This window comes from Siphateles boraxobius, unplaced genomic scaffold, assembly GCF_051911475.1.
Source record: "Siphateles boraxobius isolate OS27281-9 unplaced genomic scaffold, OSU_SipBor_1 13, whole genome shotgun sequence".
NCBI lineage: Eukaryota > Metazoa > Chordata > Actinopteri > Cypriniformes > Leuciscidae > Siphateles > Siphateles boraxobius.
In genome coordinates this window covers 16,600,001-16,609,349 of record NW_027508733.1, presented here as the reverse complement: position 1 = coordinate 16,609,349, position 9,349 = coordinate 16,600,001, and the positions used below count along the sequence as shown (strand labels likewise).

The following is a 9,349-nucleotide window of genomic DNA, read 5'->3' as shown; positions in this document are numbered from 1 at the left end:
ACACACACACACACACACACACATGGATTTAAGAGCATGTTCGCCTGTTATGGGGAGTCACCATGCTGCGCTCCAAGAGTCCGACTCTTGTCATCCGAGACACGGAGAGAGGGAGATATTGGATGGGGTGTTTGAGGACGAAGGAAGGTAAAAGATCAATACTGGAATCAAAGGTGTGTGAAGAGCAGAAATAGAGCGTGTGGGTATGTCTCTCACACTTCCGCTAGTCCTGTTTCCATCTTGGTCTCGTTGATGGCTTGTCCAGTATCGTCCATTATGACTTCACTCTCTCAGCAGGGGTCACAGCAGCAGGGATTTGTGTGTGTGTGTGTGTGTGTGTGTGTGTGGAATCAGGGCACAGTCTCAAGGGCGAGTCAGGGCATTTTGCCCGCGAGTTACCCCTTCTTTCAGACCAGACTTTTAGCAACGGATTTTCTGACTACAAGAGACATATGTAACAAATTTGTATTCTATTAAAATAAAAATAAAAAAATATGTCCAGTCCACCACTACCTAAAAAATAAAAGGTAATTTTGACTTTTTATATCATTATTCTGACTATTTTTCTCGCAATTCTGACTTTTTTTTCAGAACTCAGTTCATATCTCGGACTGTATAACTATATAGCCTATCACAATTCTGAGAAAAAGACAGAACTACGAGATAAACTCACAATTGAGAGAGAGAAAAAAAGTCAGAATTGTGAGATATACAAACTCGTAACTGAAAGAAAAAAAGTAAGAATTGTGAGATATACAAACTCGTAACTGAAAGAAAAAAAGTCAGAATTGTGAGATATAAACTCGCAACTGAGAGAAAAAAGTCAGAATTGTGAGATATAAACTCGCAACTGAGAGAAAAAAAGTCAGAATTGTGAGATATAAACTCGCAACTGAAAGAAAAAAAGTCAGAATTGTGAGATATAAACTCGCAACTGAGAGAAAAAAAGTCAGATTTGTGAGATATAAACTCGCAACTGAGAGAAAAAAAGTCAGAATTGTGAGATGTAAACTCGCAACTGAAAGAAAAAAAGTCAGATTTGTGAGATATAAACTCGCAACTGAAAGAAAAAAAGTCAGAATTGTGAGATATAAACTCGCAACTGAGAGAAAAAAGTCAGATTTGTGAGATATAAACTCGCAACTGAGAGAAAAAAAGTCAGAATTGTGAGATGTAAACTCGCAACTGAAAGAAAAAAAGTCAGATTTGTGAGATATAAACTCGCAACTGAGAGAAAAAAAGTCAGAATTGTGAGATAAACTCGCAACTGAAAGAAAAAAAGTCAGAATTGTGAGATATAAACTCGCAACTGAGAGAAAAAAGTCAGATTTGTGAGATATAAACTCGCAACTGAGAGAAAAAAAGTCAGAATTGTGAGATATAAACTCGCAACTGAGAGAAAAAAGTCAGATTTGTGAGATAAACTCGCAACTGAAAGAAAAAAAGTCAGAATTGTGAGATATAAACTCGCAACTGAGAGAAAAAAGTCAGATTTGTGAGATATAAACTCGCAACTGAGAGAAAAAAAGTCAGAATTGTGAGATAAACTCGCAACTGAAAGAAAAAAAGTCAGAATTGTGAGATATAAACTCGCAACTGAGAGAAAAAAGTCAGATTTGTGAGATATAAACTCGAACCTGAGAGAAAAAAACTCAGAATTGTGAGATATAAACTCGCAACTGACAGGAAAGAAGTCAGATTTGTGAGATATGAACTCACAACTGAGAGAAAAAGTCAGAATTATGAGATATAAACTCACAATTGAGAGAAAATGTCAGAATTATGAGATATAAACTTGCAAGTGGGAGCAAAAAGTCAGAATTGTGAGATATAAACTCGCAATTGAGAGAAAAAAATCTAAATTGAGAGATATAGCCTAAACTTGCAATTGAGAGGGAAAAAATCCAAATTGTGAGATATAAACTTAAATTGCGAGAAATGATCTGAATTGTGAGATATAAAGTTACATTTGCAAAAAAAAGTAAAAATAGTGAGAAAAAAACTCCAGCTGTGAGTTTGGGCTGTTTATAACGTTCATCTGGGTACACAACGTGCACCATTTCACCAGATTTGTATCGTAAATCATTTAAAAAACCTCAATATGTTTCTAAAATGAATATGTTTCTAAATATGCAAATTGTTGTTCATTGCAATTTTATAATAAATGTTGCTCTTAGTTTGCATGTTTTGATGTTCAAATTCTTGTTCAAGAAATTACAGTGGCTGTAGCATTTCTACTGTAAAGAAGTGGCCAAATATTAAAGATTAAGTGGACATTTGAATGAAATGTTATTTGGCCAATATTAACAACAACAATCTCCAGGCTGTTGGCGCCTTCTGCAGCCATTTGTTATAATACATAATGTACATAAATTGGTGGTTTATATTTTGAATGCATATTATGTATTTTGACAGTGTTGTTTAATAAAACCATATGATTGCTTATTTTTGATACTTTTTGAAACTATTATTAATGCCTCATTTTTATATATATATATATATATATATATATATATATATATATATATATATGATAAGCCTATACCAAAATACTGTGCACCCCGAGTTTAAATGTACATTAACTACATTTAAAAAAAATACTGTACCACCACTTCTTATGATTTTATGAATGAGGCGATACAAATAAGGGTCTGGTATAGATTTTATAGTTTCTGTATTTAAGTGTATATTGAAGGGTACAAATTAACAGGTATATTTTGCTATTAAGCTACACTTCTGATGTATTCTGTTTTACATTCATAGGTCATTTTCTGAGGGAGTTCAGGTATGCCGTACAATGACCTTTCCCGAGAACATACAGCAAGTGAATATCGGCTGCCGGCTTGTCCTCCGAGTCCCCGTGCCACAACGACTCCAGTCAGAGTCACGGTCCGCCACGTTTCACAGGACACCGTGGAAAAGCGAAAATCAAATATTAATACAGCACGTGTCCCAGAAGACCAACCATGCCTCCCACTCCTCTAACCAGACTCCATCTCTTCTAGAAGATTCAGTTGAATACTGTGCCTTTTTAAGACTTATATACTTATACTGTTATATACTTATTTAAGACTGTGCCACCATGTATGTAAATGACCTTTTTTCATCTGTTACCACTAATGAGACTGACTGTTTGTGGCTCCTATGTTAGACCCCAACTGACCAATAAACTGTTTGTCATCTGCCCTTGGCCATTTTAATACTGTGGTATCCATTCTGACCTCTCCGTGGGATCTTAATTATGTTTAACAGGATCACTATGTTCCTTTACTTTAGCAGTAATGACCGTTTTTTATAATTCCAAGCAGAAATTATATAAATGATTCACCCCGGACTCAAATGCCAGGTATTTAAGACTACAGCTGTGCTTTAATAGAAGCAGAAATATCTTTATTAGAAGTTCTGATTAAGGTAATCATCAATGGAAGCTTTAGCATAAGTTCTGCCGGGAAGACTCAATTGCTATGTCACTTATTACATTCTCATCTGTCCAATCGTGTTCTATACTCGTGGTACAAAAGATCGGTACTTACACATGTCTGAGTTCGCAGATGCTGACGCTTCCATTCAACTCGTTTCCTGTAGCTTAAACAGTACAGTGTTGTAGATTATAACACTAAGGTCAAGGGTTCATTTTCCTGGGAGCAAGAAATGATAAGACGTAAAGCACATCTTGAAATGAAATATTAGTCGCTTGGGAGGAAAGCGTCAGCAATGGTGGATAAATGCTCAAGTGTAAATACAGCAGCAGGAATATAAAAAATGCATAAATGCATTATACACGTCTAACTTACAGGTTCACTGCTTCTCATGTTTCTATGTTTAGGAACTACAGGATTCATGACTGGTGGGTATACTTTTCTTACCGTTCTGTGGGGGATGGGCTCCGCCCCGGTGGAATTATTCTTCCACCTATTTTTGGGGGTCGGCTGCGCCCCTGCCTTTGTCTTCAGGCAGGAAGTGCACTGCAGATTCCGGACCCTCGGATTGCGAGCTATGGACAAGGCCTACGCCAAAAAACTTTATATCATAATATTGCTTGCTGGGCTGTCAATAAATGTAGAATTGTTACAGTATTTGTTCTCCCAAGTCTTTCTGGTAGAACTGGTAGAACTACCACTAACCAAACCCCTTTCTGCAGGTTACATCGATATGCCAGTAGGTGACGACAAGACTGTCTTTATGAGCGACAGACAGTTGACGGCATCCATTGACTTCCAAAGTAGGAAAAAAAAATGCTATGGAAGTCAACGGGGTGCTTTAAATTATAGTCTTCTATTAAATTCATCTTCTTTTGTGTTCAACAGAAGAAAGAAAATCTTACAGGTTTGGAACAACATGAGGGTGAGTAAATAATGACACATTTTTATATTTGCTGTTTTTAACTTTCATAATGGAGTGACCTAGACACACCAGATGAGTAAGTCTCATGATTGGTCAAATGCCTGAAGGAAACGTAAACAAGGAAAGTAAAGCAAAAGACTCGCTCATAATATTTTGATGGGACTTCTGGACATTAACACTTGTCTTGACTGCACCGATTTGTCAACCGTGTCAACATACTTTACTTCACACACACACACACACACACACACACACACACACACACACACACACACACACACACACACACACACACACACACACACACACACACACACACACACACACACATATTTATATACTATATATTACATATTTCCATATATTTATATCTTATAAAAACGGGGGCTGTCCAGAAAGATCCAAAAATTGACAGGGGAAAGGATTTTTTTTACTAGATGTTCCTCCTAAAATCGTTTTTTCTTCCATCACTGCTTCTGTTTTGTTGTTTTTTTGAGGATACGAAGCTTTCATTTTAGTTGTTCAAATACTTATGTCAAGATCCATTAGTTTTGATGCTAACATTTCAGCGTTCTCCAACACCCAGACACTGTGCTGTGCTAACCAGACAGTATTTATTCAAAAACGGGCTCGATTCCCATTCTTAATCATCTGAACTGGTTTCCCAAGGGGAAACTTTCTCTGAAAAACAGGAAAATTGTTGCACAGTTCAAAGAGGACCCTTTTTAATCAATCCAACAGTTCCCATGAACAAAGAGTGGGGCCCCAGCAAATTCTTTGCTTGTACGTCACAGAATTTATTTCCTACAAAACTATTTAGTCTAAAAACTAAAGTCTGCTCTTATCTTAAGGTCACACACCTCTATGGAAAACAGGCAGTGTGCAAGTTTATACAGAAGACAAACATGGAGCCACATTCAGGGTTTCTCCAACTTTGGGTGTTTTTCCCAGCTGTTGATTTTTATTAAAATGAACACATTTCAACATTCTGCTTTACAAAAATTAGAACCGTCTATTATGCTTTTTCGGATATTACCTTTCATATACTTTGTAATATAGCTGTTTGTGAAAGTAAAATGTCTGCAAAGTTTCCAAAATCAAAGTGCACGGCAAATGGAGTTATTGCCACCCGAAAGAAAGAATCAAACCTAAACTGCCTGGAACGAGTTGTTAGTAATTCCAGTCTCACATCCTGTTATAATGTAGGTTTGTAACAAATTTGCATAATGGAACCCTATGGTCTTCATTAGCTATCCGCAAACAACTTTGACTCGCTCTCAAAAAAAAAAAATTTTTGTTGTATCACAGTGTATCAAGTGCTGAGGAAGCTTTGGAGATGAAATCCAGATATGTAATGGACGTTTAATTTCCAGCACGTGCTGTAAGCAGTAGACCAGTTACAACAGACTGGGTCATCTGACCAGAGCAGAGTAGACCAATCACAAAAGACTGAGCCATCTAACCAATCAGAGCAGAGTAGACCAATCACAACAGACTGCGCCATCTAACCAATCAAAGCAAAGTAGACCAATCACAACAGACTGAGCCATCTAACCAATCAGAGTAGAGTAGACCAATCACAACAGACTAAGCCATCTAACCAATCAGAGTAGAGTAGACCAATCATAACAGACTGAGCCATCTAACCAATCAGAGCAGAGTAGACCAATAACAACAGACTGAGCCATCTAACCAATCAGAGTAGAGTAGACCAATCATAACAGACTGGGCCATCTAACCAATCAGAGTAAAGTAGACCAATGACAACAGACTGAGCCATCTAACCAATCAGAGTAGAGTAGACCAATCATAACAGACTGAGCCATCTAACCAATCATAGCAGAGTAGACCAATAACAACAGACTGAGCCATCTAACCAATCAGAGTAGAGTAGAACAATCACAACAGACTGAGCCATCTAACCAATCAGAGTAGAGTAGACCAATCATAACAGACTGAGCCATCTAACCAATCAGAGCAGAGTAGACCAATAACAACAGACTGAGCCATCTAACCAATCAGAGTAGAGTAGACCAATCATAACAGACTGGGCCATCTAACCAATCAGAGTAAAGTAGACCAATGACAACAGACTGAGCCATCTAACCAATCAGAGTAGAGTAGACCAATCACAACAGACTGAGCCATCTAACCAATCAGAGTAGAGTAGACCAATCATAACAGACTGAGCCATCTAACCAATCAGAGTAGAGTAGAACAATCACAACAGACTGAGCCATCTAACCAATCAGAGTAGAGTAGACCAATCATAACAGACTGAGCCATCTAACCAATCAGAGTAGAGTAGACCAATCATAACAGACTGAGCCATCTAACCAATCAGAGTAGAGTAGACCAATCATAACAGACTGGGCTGTCTGACCAATCAGAGCAGAGTAGACCAATCACAAAAGACTGAGGCATCTAACCATCAGAGCAGAGTAGACCAATCACAACAGACTGAGCCATCTAACCAATCAGAGTAGAGTAGACCAATCATAACAGACTGGGCTGTCTGACCAATCAGAGCAGAGTAGACCAATCACAAAAGACTGAGGCATCTAACCATCAGAGCAGAGTAGACCAATCACAACAGACTGAGCCATCTAACCAATCATAGCAGAGTAGACCAATCACAACAGACTGAGCCATCTAACCAATCAGAGCAGATTAGACCAATCACAACAGACTGAGCCATCTAACCAATCAGAGTAGAGTAGAACAATCACAACAGACTGAGCCATCTAACCAATCAGAGTAGAGTAGACCAATCATAACAGACTGGGCTGTCTGACCAATCAGAGCAGAGTAGACCAATCACAAAAGACTGAGGCATCTAACCATCAGAGCAGAGTAGACCAATCACAACAGACTGAGCCATCTAACCAAACAGAGCAGATTAGACCAATCACAACAGACTGAGCCATCTAACCAATCATAGCAGAGTAGACCAATCACAACAGACTGAGCCATCTAACCAATCAGAGCAGATTAGACCAATCACAACAGACTGAGCCATCTAACCAATCATAGCAGAGTAGACCAATCACAACAGACTGAGTCATCTAATCAATCAGAGCAGATTAGACCAATCACAGGTAATTTCCTGAATTTAATTAACCAGGGAAAAAAAACACCCCAAAAAAATCATTTCTCTACCACTATGACTAAAGCAAAAATACAGCATCTCTCTAAACATGTTTTTTCCATGTTTATTTGAATCTATCAAAAGCGGTGAGATTTACAGGCTACAGCTGTGCTGCAACCAATAATGGAGACACAAGAGTGCCTTTTTTTGTTTTAGTCTCTCTAAGGTATCTTTCATCCCACACGGTTCAAATACAAACATGAATAATACCTCAAATCATGTGGCTCATTGAGAAACAAATCCTTTAGCCACTTAACAACATTAGCAAACAGACCCAGAACAGCATAAAAAACACTTAGCATTGAGCTAACAACCCCTCAAAACCATTCAAGAACATAGAGGCAAAAACAGAAGTTTAAATAACACTGTTATCTTTCTAATTTCAAGCTTTGGAGTGAAATGCTGATCTAAACCAGCCTTTCTTTTCAATTATAAGCAGAACTTGCACAAAACAACATGGCTAACTCATTCCAGATTAGCAGACCGGAGAGAATGAACTGCTAATGCCACTTTACTCTCACACAGGAGCATTGTGTGCCAATTTAGGACATTTTACACAATAGAAATTTAAGCTTTGTGGTTAAAACAGAGTGTTTCTGGATGTAGTGTACTCGATACAAACCGCAGATGTAAACAAGTGAATCAGTGAAACAACGCATAGGGCAACAGAAAAACGGGCTTTATCCTCGGAGGTAAACAGTGAGGGGAAATATCCTTCTATCTTCTCTGTTTTTCTTCCAACCAAACAGATGAGCAGTCAATTAGTGACGTCATCATGATGGAGGCAGATGTGAGGCAGTCGACGGAATCTAAATATTTGCCCATGACTTATTTCGTGTCCTCACTGATCTTTCATTTTTGTTCCATTCTTTGAACTATTTCTTCATCTTTGTTTTTCAGGGTTGTTGTTGGATGTTGCTGAAGTTTGTCAGGTTTACGACCTTTCTAGACCTTCTTAAAGGTATAGTGTGTCTTTTTTTTCAATGTTTAATGTGCTTTTACTGCTAAGCCCAACACAGCAACATTGGCCCAATCAATAGAGTGCAACTGTGCCCGTCCACTTTTTTTTCCATTCATTTCTCCCATAGGGATTTTAAAAAAAAAGTCTTCACTAAAGCATTTTAAGCCATGAACCGTGAATCATAACATTACAAACTTTGATTTGAAGCAATATATTTTACGTTTATTGCAAAATATTAAAGTAGTTAAAATATTAAAGTTTTTGAGACCGTACGGAGACCCAATTGATTACGTCATTTGTGGTGCTTCATGGGAGTGGGCGGAGCTAACTAGATTTCTACCCACTGTAGCGAACTTTTGGCATGATTTTGTCCGAAATTATGTCACACCAATTCGTTCTCCGATTTCGTTTGAAGTCTTTCAGGGCCTTTAGCATTAGCATCTAGCTATACAGTATATTGCCTTTATTATTTTTTGGTTTCTACATTTAAAAATGTGTGAGCTTCAGTGTTCTACGTTTCTTATTATTTCAGCAAAAACGTCACAAGCTCCACCTCCGTTGCTGTGCAAAGGATTGTAGTTAATAATAGCCCAAATAGCATGCTACATGCTACTACCTATGCATAGGGTTTGGGGTAATGCATTACAAGTAGCTAACATTAGTTGCGTAATCAGATACTTTTTTCAAGTAACTAGAAAGGTAACTTTTAATAGTAACTTTCCGCAACACTGCCTATGCATAAAAGCACATCATCCAAGCACTTTTGCGTTATTTTCAATGTTGGGATACAACATGCAACAAAAATGTAGACATGTAAATGGTTCTGTTATAGCATTCAGACAAACATCTTTTACCTGTAAAAGTAAAAAGCACATGGTTTTTAGTTTAAATGAGCT

General features: G+C 37.8%; 1 protein-coding gene across 1 annotated transcript in view; it reads left to right on the top strand.

The window, feature by feature from the left end:
• Positions 1–3,791: 3,791 nt before the first annotated feature.
• Positions 3,792–9,349, top strand: part of mfsd6a (major facilitator superfamily domain containing 6a) — a 29,286-nt gene continuing 23,728 nt past the window's right edge. Inside the window, exon 1 of the mRNA XM_077226183.1 lies at positions 3,792–3,796. The gene's annotated coding sequence lies outside the window, so the exon portion shown is untranslated. The remainder of the gene's footprint in view (positions 3,797–9,349) is intronic.